Source organism: Pinus tabuliformis, chromosome 2_2 (assembly GCF_031772625.1).
Source record: "Pinus tabuliformis cultivar Carrire ecotype Pingquan chromosome 2_2, CPIR1, whole genome shotgun sequence".
NCBI lineage: Eukaryota > Viridiplantae > Streptophyta > Pinopsida > Pinales > Pinaceae > Pinus > Pinus tabuliformis.
Window position 1 is genome coordinate 202,604,548 of NC_142300.1, and position 9,652 is coordinate 202,614,199.

Genomic DNA, 9,652 nt, shown 5'->3' on the forward strand with positions numbered 1-9,652 from the left:
CATCTTTTCTCAAAGAGCAATCAGCACACTCTAATGCACTTTTCCTAAATCAAACATGCAAACTATCAAAATGCAAATGCACAATGCAGGTGTTTGTTTTCCGCTTTCTTAGTATTGATGCCTAGAAAAGAAAGCTTTTTGTACAACTTTGAATTTGCTTTTAAATGACAAATACAAACAAGTTTACTTTTTCGAAATCAGAGAGGGTAGAAGAGATTACAACACTTAACGATTTTCGAAATGAATACTTGTTTCGACACTTAAAAGAGACAAACTCAAACCAAATGCAAAAGTAAATGTATAATCAACCGCAAACAGCCAATGAACTCTCTCCTAAGATCACAATCAACAGATCTGAATCAAGGGCTACAGGATGATTACTTCACTCATGCAAAGGAAAACTGCAAATGATGCCACAAACACATAAAAACACTCACAGTATTTTTGTAGAAAAGGAGGCGGAATTTAAGTAGAGAAAAGGAGTTATCAGACTGGTACCTATGCTGGTTACAGGCCGCAAAAATCAAAGATCAAAACAAGTCAAAACAGAGTAGAGAACCCCAGCTACACAAGGGCAAACTGGTTCAGCGCAACCTCAACACAAGGGTTTTGACATTCAGCGCAGGTAGCCTTCACGGGACCTGCGTTGAAATGCAGAATCCCTTCACTGGATCTGTGCTGAAGAAGAAACTCTCGTTTCTCACAGGTTCTGGGTCACAGATTCCTATTTAATCTACTGTTTCAGGCCAAATAAAAGCAACAAGCAAGGTACAATCAAAGGGATGCTTTGAGGGAGTACTAAGATCTATCACAAAGGATCATCAAATCATTTATGAGTCCTTTGTTTAGATCATAGACAATTCCAATGATTGGATCAAAGCAGCAACTGTCTACTTTGCATCTGGGAATAGCAGATGCAGTTCGATTGTTGCTGTCAAGTCTATGAAATAAACAATGATAGAAACACAAATAAAATGACTAAACAGATCTCCCCAGCGGAGTCGCCAATTTTTTGTGGGGAAAAATGCCTATGCAGGATGATCCTATCAACCTAAGGTGTGACAGTGCCTTAGCAATAAACAGAGACAACTATTCTAGTATTCTTCCTTTATGAATTAAGAATGAAGAGAGAGATGGAGGGACTAACCGGTGTCTTCCGTTTGTCCCTCGATCCGGCTTCTCTTCTCTTGGAGAGTTCCCAGCTACTTGCCTTCTCGCTCGCCCAGCTTCAAGAGGTTTCTACAAGATCACAAGAAGAAAACGCTACACAAGACATGGATTCATATTCATAACTAGTTCAGGATTAGAAATAAACTAAACATACTAATGCAATCATACATCAAGAATACATCAGCATATAGGAGAAACCAAGATATCTTTATTGATGAATAACAAGGTTCAGGAAGAGATACAACCCAGAGGGCTCCAATCCAGCATCTCCTTCCCAGCAAATGGAATTCCTATCTTCACCCCCTTCAAAGCATTAAGCACCCAATGATTCCAATCTCAAACCAACAGCAATTCTTTGCAATCACAAAATTCCAGCCCCCCAAGATCTCATGGAGGAGAGATCCATATATAGATGTTTGGAGAGAGGATGAGTCAGCTTGAGATCTGACTAGTGTCCTCTCCCTCTGTCAATTCTTGATTCCACTTGGAGGTTCTTGCTTCCACTTGGAGATTTGGAACCTCTTACTCATCACCAGTCGAATTCCCTGAGGCAAGTGTCATTTTGGAAGCTTCCTGGGTTCTGACACCTTGAGAAATGAACTTGCCACATGTCCACTCTCGCTCAGCGCAGTTAGCCAGTGTTGCCTTTGAAATTCAGCGCAGGTAGCCAGTGTTGGCTTTGACATTCAGCACAAACAGCTAGTGGAGCCACTGAAATGATCCTGAATTGACTTGTTTTTGAGCAGTTTCTGGTGGAGAACTTCTGTGAATTGTTGTGGTTTGTTCGCCTTGTTCCTCTAGGGGTAGGAACAACATGTTTAGGGACTTTGGATCCCTTAGATTATGGACATTTCATGCTCAATGTTGTAAGGCACAAAAATGTCTATAACACTTTAGAAAATTGATTCATGCTCCCTAAGTTCTGAAGTTGGTTTATTTTCAGGGAGACTTATATCTTCTTCTGGACTAACAAGTTCTTCAGTAGAAATGAGTCCAGAGGGAAGATTTTGGGTAATGATCCTTCCTAACCTGGGTGAACCAGGACCACTGGAAGTTGGGGAAGCAAATCCTGAGGATGGAGTAGCAGCAGGTTCAGTTTTAGGCTCAAAAATTTCAGGTTCTTCAGCTAATTTACTAGTAGAAGAAACACTACCAGTAACTTTGGAAAATGAAATTGTTTCAGAAATATACTTTGTTGCTTGAACTTCATAATCAGGATGAACAACTAAAGAAGATTCTCTATCTTCCGGTGACCCAACTCTACTATCACTAGGAGTTACAAGAGCTCGTATCCCTTCAAGCTCGCTTGGTGAATACTCAGGAGGTTTCCCCCGAAGTCTACAGGATTGTCTCGGTAATTCAGCCGTGATTAAATATCTTAACTACTTCACACGCAAACAAAGAAAATCTCAATTAAACCACCTAAAGTCTCTAAATAACCAAACAATTTGAATCACATGCCTAAAAAATATAGGAGTTCAAACCACACACAGACAGTAACTTTCCGTACCAAAAACATTAGTTGGTGATGAAATCCAACGTCGCAGAATTCAATACAGAAAGGGTGGTTGGAACGGTTACCCCGACAACCTGCTTAATGAAACAGATTGGCACAAGTTTCTTCACTAAACCGTCTCGAGTGAAGAGAACCCCCCAGAGAGTCAAAGTGAGTCTAGTTGATGTTTGCTCCAGGTACAGTGGGATCTTCCCTCCACCATCACCTTAGGAAAGAATCGTATAGATAATAGCCACTAAGGTTACCAACGGAAATAAATATACCTGGGGGAATAGTCTACGATCCGATACACACGCAAAGTCAGAGTAAAAAAGCTCAATCCCCTTGAAGGCTCCTTGACATAATCCAAGGTTTACCAACAAGTGATCCCAGGCTCCTCGATAATGGTCAATCCGAGGTTTACTGTTTTTAATATGTGTATATCTGCTATTGTTCCGAATGAGGAAGGATTGATTACCTCACTCGTTCAGATATGATCTCGTCCTTGACTCCTTTAAGAGGAGCTTCCTAGAGCATAGATGTAACAATTGGAATTTATTTCCTCCCGCAAGATATAGCTACTTGTTTGTTTTAACTATCTTGGAGAGTTCATTATTCCATATTCCAAGATACTAGCCTAAGCTATATTGGTGATAAGAGCCCTAGAAATAAAAAGATTGCTAGATCAAGTTTACTTTAAGTGTTATTTTTATTGGTTGTTTCTTAGGTTAATAGGAATGGAGATGAAACTTTATGGTTTGAAGACTCGACTCCAAAACACTAAAAATGCACCTAAGATGATAAACAATTATTTTTCTTCAATGAATTTCTAGCTAAAGAAAGAGTTGAGAATGCAATTCTTTGGAAAACAAATCTTTCTTCAACATATAAATGAAAAGATTTTTTTAATTTTTTATTTTCCAATAAACTCAAAACGAGACTACTAATTATGCTCATGAAAAAATCCTTTTCTTTTTCAACACTGAAAAACTATAGAAAGCAATTTCTTTCAAAAGAGATTCTAAAATTTCTAGAAAACACTCAAAACTATAAAAAAGTAATCTTGAGATCTACAACTTCTAAAAACCTAATGAAGTAAAATCTTTAAAAATTTATTTTTGAGGACGTTTTACTTAGTCATTTAGCAAACTAAGGATTAATTCGTTCAGAATAACAAATTAATCAAAAAAACACCCAGCTATGTTTTCTTTTTAAAAATGAAATTCAAAACTTTCAAACGAGTTCTTTCAAAGCCTTGCAAAGAGAAAATGAGATCTATTACTCACCAAGGGCAGATTTCACAAATCAGTCAGACTCATCAAGAAGACCAAAAGGACCAGGGTAATCTGAGGTTTCTTAGGCTTCTAATCTCTTAGTTACTACAAAGACCAAAAGAAAATCAAACCAGGCATGCAAAACTTCTAGAAAATCACCTAAAACCAAAACGCCAATGGAACTCAATTACAAGAAATTTTTGACAGGACACATGCAGATCTGGGCAGAGACTAAAAAATGTAAATAAATCTTAAGCTTTAATGGACAAAAACAATTTAGGTTTTTCAAAAAGTTTGACAGGGTTTGCAGGCTTCCGGTATAACCAGATGCGGTACCGCTCTGTGTAGTAAAGTAGCAGTGCGGGGATGTCTGCAGTGTGTTACAAACAGAACATGTGGTCTTCTTTCAAAATTTTGGAAAAAAGAAAATATATTCCAGATCCTAAAAACTACCCAATCCCACACACATCAAGCAAAATCTAGAAACAAGAAAAAGCTTCTCAAGTCAAAGTAAAAGGAAAGGCAAAAAACCAAAATTTAAGTCCCCAGCGGAGTTGCCAATTTTTCGACCGGATAAATTGTTCTTGTGGACAAGACCAATCTCCCTAGTATCAATAGATATCTAGCGACAAGCAGAACAAGAAAATCTACCTTTCTCTAAATATATTCTGATTCATAAATAAAAACCAAGAGGTGTTTTAGACCCTACCTTAAGTCCAACACTAGTTTGTGGCAACCAGGCTTCGATCGTCCAAATGAGTTTCCTTTTGAGAACCTGCAATCAAAAACAAGCACACATCAAATAACACCTACATAGACAATATAATAAATCATATTCATCATGGTGATCAAGGAATCCATGAAATAAACCATAAAAAACAGCTTATTGAGAAAAATAAACTTGATTGTATTAACTTTGAAAATAAGAAGAACTTTACAACCTTTGGTGCCTTGGTGTTGTACAAGCTCCTCCGAGGGTCCAGAGAAGAATCTCCTCTACTTTGAAAAGCCTCACACTCTTCCCAATGAGATCAAAATGGTATGTAATCTATCCTCTCAAGCTCAATTAGGAAGACTAAATTCCAATAGCATTTACCCTAAAAATTATTCAGCTTTCAACCTCCTCAGTAACCAGCCCAATGCCTCATTTTATAGTCCAAAGGAAGGAGGTTACAGGTCCACCTATGAAGGGATAGAGTCCTCCTTCAAAGGGATAAGCTCCTCAGATCAAGAGGTTAGCTCCTTAAGGTATGGGATGCATGAACCTTAAAGGAGCGAACTTGCCACCTCAAGATTCCCTCTAGAAGATTCCAGAAATAACCCAAAGTGAGTTTTTAAGAATGTAATTGCGCCTTTTTGACTTTTACAGGGGTCCGTACCCATTACATAGAGACAGAGCAGTTAGGTACGTAGGGGACATGACCAGTAGGTGGGGGACCGCAGGTAATGCTAAGAGAAAGTGTGGAACTAGAGTTTTAGAGGATTTTAAGGGCTTTCTCTTATTTTTTCAAGGCTTGACATGAAGAACTAACGTTTAAGACTTGCAAAGGAGGAAAGTATGAGTGCTGATAGACTCACACTAATTGAAAAATGTCATGGTGACAATATTTTGTGCAATAATGTTGTTTTATGCCCTAACTGTACCTTCACGCAGATCGATAAGCCTTTTAGGGCTTATTGATATACTTCTCTTAATCAGCCTCTACACCTTTGTGAAGGTCTATGACTATCGTTCACAGACCCTAGCCAGGTGAATCAACCACTTACACGCTTCTGTAATTACTCTTATGTTCATATTTACCCATATTAGATTAAGTATCTGATAACTTCAATATGCATTAATATGGTCTTCGCATAAACATATATTATTACTTGTGTACAGATAACAATCTAAAACATATAGATTCGTGCATCAATATAGCAATAAATCATGAAATGATTATTGATCATAACATAACCGCATTTATTCATAACAGAGGTAAATAGATCAAACACAGATATTTCCAGAGTAATATCCTTTATTAGTAATTCATATCTTCTTACACACTCTAACTACCCTGTGCACTCAACTGCAGGGGTCCATGCACTCAGTTGCAAACTTCTACCTTGTGCCTCTGCGCACACAGCTGCAAAGCCTTTCTTCTATTCTAAGACTCTTCACTCTTTCTGCTAATGACCCATTACATTCATCATCATCCAAACTCCAAACTACCTTAGACTCTTCTAAGACTCTCCTTTTCATACAATCCCATGGTCCATGGACCATGGGTGGATATTTTAAAGCCGACACAACTTACATAAAAGAATGGTGGAAACCCTTTTTGACACTTTACATCTATAAATTCCACGAAAACAAATTGTGGATACTTTAAACTTTACATACAAAAATGTGACCTTTTTGCCCTGGAACTTGGGCTTTTAACCCCAAAATTGACCCTAGGGGACCCTATCCCAACAATTAAATGATTGAAGTGAGTGATTTTACAAGTCATTTATGAAGTCACAAGAATGATGCATCTTTATAACAACCTTGCAAAGTCATATCCATGATTGATCTACTTGGATTGGTTTACTAGTTCACAATTTGGAATTTCTGGAAGTATCTTGTAGCAAAATAGTAGTAGTTTTCTATTATTTTTATGCATGTGTTAACGAGACTTTTTTGAGTTGATTCCACCTAGATTGAGTCCTAAGAACTATTGTAATTATAAAAATTTATTTTCCTTGATGGAAACCTTCTTAATAAATATGTCAACATGATAATAAATGAGTATTCAAGCCAATATAGATGTGACAGAAAGATTAGACAAGGAAATATAATTTTAAATACATAGGAATGATAAAGATGAAGTTTGAGGAAGTATACGCAAGTTCTATGAACTAAATACACATACATACGTAGGTATGGTGAAGAAAAGTCACGTAAAATTTCCGCACCATGGTATTCTAAATACCAGGGGTCTTTACCATGGTATTAGCCCATACTAAATGAATGTGGCAATGAATATTTGATCCCGTCAAAGAATACTGTTAGCATAACTAAGGGTTTGAGCCATGGTATTAGCTAAGGCCTAAGCTATATAAGGATATGGATATCAAAGTGTTTTGGGTGTGTATGATATGAGTTATTGATAAATTGTTTGATCTAAAATAAGTGTACACTCGGGAGTGTGATGATGGATAAGATATTATAGATCTGAAATAAATACATATTGAATAATATTCTTATGGGTTGATAGATCTATGATGATGATGTTATGATATGTGTATTTTACAGTTTTTGCTGAGATTTGGGTTTAACTGATGTTTTGTTGTGTTTCGAAGGTATGATTCAGTAGTTACATATCTGTACATAGGTTTTCTTGAGAAAGATAGCGTATGTACACGGATTTTCTTCTATGTAGTCACTTATCGATTCTGCAGTATGGACAGGTCTCTACATGGGTATTCTTCTTGAAAGGAACATACATACATGGAAGTGTCTTAGAAGGGTCGCGTACATATGCTATGATTTTGTTGTATATGATGTCTAATCAGTCATGTTGTGTTTCTTGTTGTTTGTTGATGAAGTCTTTCATGATGATTTGTGTTTGATAGTGTTGGTTGAGGTTGAACTGATTATGTTATGAAATGTATAATAGTAATGATGATTTTATGAGATGATTTGTATTTGTTTCAGAGATCTATGACAAGGTAAGTATGTGTTTCAGTGATTGATTTTAGTAGTTTAGTGATTGAGTTTCAGGGTTCAATGTTTTGAGAGTTGTGCGCGGGGTTATCCGACGAGAAAGAGCATATATATGTAGGTATGTCTCATAATAGTAGCATATATATTCCGACATAAGATTGACCAAGGTTTGTAGTGACAGGATATGGTTTTTGTGATTAACAATGAGTGGTATGACATTTTGATGAAGAGTATACAATGAATTTAGGTGATCTAGATGCTTTGGTTGTTTGAGATTCAGTAATTGGTTTATTAGATGATTTTGTGATTTAGTTGGTTTAGTGATTTGATACAATGATTGGTTTCAGTTTTTTATTTGATATTGGGCTTAAATGATGGTAGCGGGTCCAGTCTAAGAATATGATGAAAGGTGACCTATAGGTCATCATGTTTTGAATTAGGTGGATCCGGTATGAAAATTATGAAACGCGGTCCACAAAAGTGCTAAAGGTTGGAGCCTTTGGTAAGGGATTCGAAGCTTCCTTCCAACGGTAACTAGTAAATCAAATCAGGGGGTAGGAGCTCCCTTTCGGTGGGTGATGGTAAATGAGATCAAGGGATTGGAACTCCCTTCTAGTTAGCATTGGATAATGAGAGAAGATTGTAGCCTTCTGTAGGTAGGTGCCTGTGTGCTAGTATGAGTCTATGCCAGTGCAAGATTGTAGAAAAAAAATCATTATATTAAAAGATGAAAAAAGAGATGACTGTAGCGGTGGTTTTCTCCCATATTTTGTTTCCACCTAAAAATCTTGGTGTTCATGTGTGTTGATGAGTTTCTTATATGTGATGGTTTATTTTGTTCTTACTATGCATGGTTACTATTTTACTGTTACACTAGTTCAAGTTAAATAGATTATGAGTTACCTGAAAAGTTAATTAACTAGATATAAGCTAGTTGTTAGCATAAAATTTGCATACATATGCATGTTTACTTCATTATATTTTCATACAAACTTCTAAATAAGAAAATAAATTTTTAAGTGAGTTTTAAAAATATTGATTCATCCCCCCCTCCCCCCGCCCCCCAATATTTTTCCCAACAATTGAAATTAGAGCAGGTTAGAAGAGCTTGGTTGCTTGAAGGAGATCCGTGAATATGATGAAGAAGATATCTCGAAGGAGGGATTCAAAAAAATGTGATAGTGATATATCATATGCAGTGATATTTACAAATGTTAGAAAATATTCAGGTTTGGGAGAACCCCACTTTCTATTGATCAAGAATGAAGAAGACAGTAACAGAAAATTATTAGGTATGGGATTTTTTTCTAACTGTGGTTCATTTCCTTATTTATGCAATAACAATAGTGATGCTAATAGTCAAACAACTGAACTTTCACTCATGGGTAAAAGTGAAAGTAAGCACTCTAAATAGAAAAGGGATTCAAACATGATGCCCCTAGAAGTAGAAGATCAAGGCAAGCCATAAACAATGGACAATGTAGATGTGCCTATGCTAAGAAAAGATAATTATAAACAATGGAAAGAAAAGATTAAGTATAATCTAATGAACCTTAATGTTTGGTATATAGTATGCAATGGCTACACCAATATTCCTCCATCAGACGAGGAAGTGCCAAATAATAGTAAGGAATTGAGTGACATCTTTTATAGCATACCTGATTCAACATTTAATAAGGTTATGCATTATACAATTGCAAAAAAAGTGTGGGATAAGCTAAAAGCTATCCATGAAGAAATCTCAAAGGAAGATTCATCATCAAAGGAAATACCAGGTAATCCTATCCCTAACAATGTGTCAAAAAATGAACATGATAACAAAAAATCCCTTTTTATCTAAGATGGAGTTGTTGATTCATAATACTATAGGTTAGAAGAATTTTTTGATCTTAGAACAAAACTTTATATTGCTTTGAAAAATATTTTTAATCTTAAAGATAAGTTGCAGGAATATGATAACAAGGATCATATTAGGTCAGTAAATACCACTGTGGAATCTAAATAGTTTTGTGAAGGTCTTCAAGC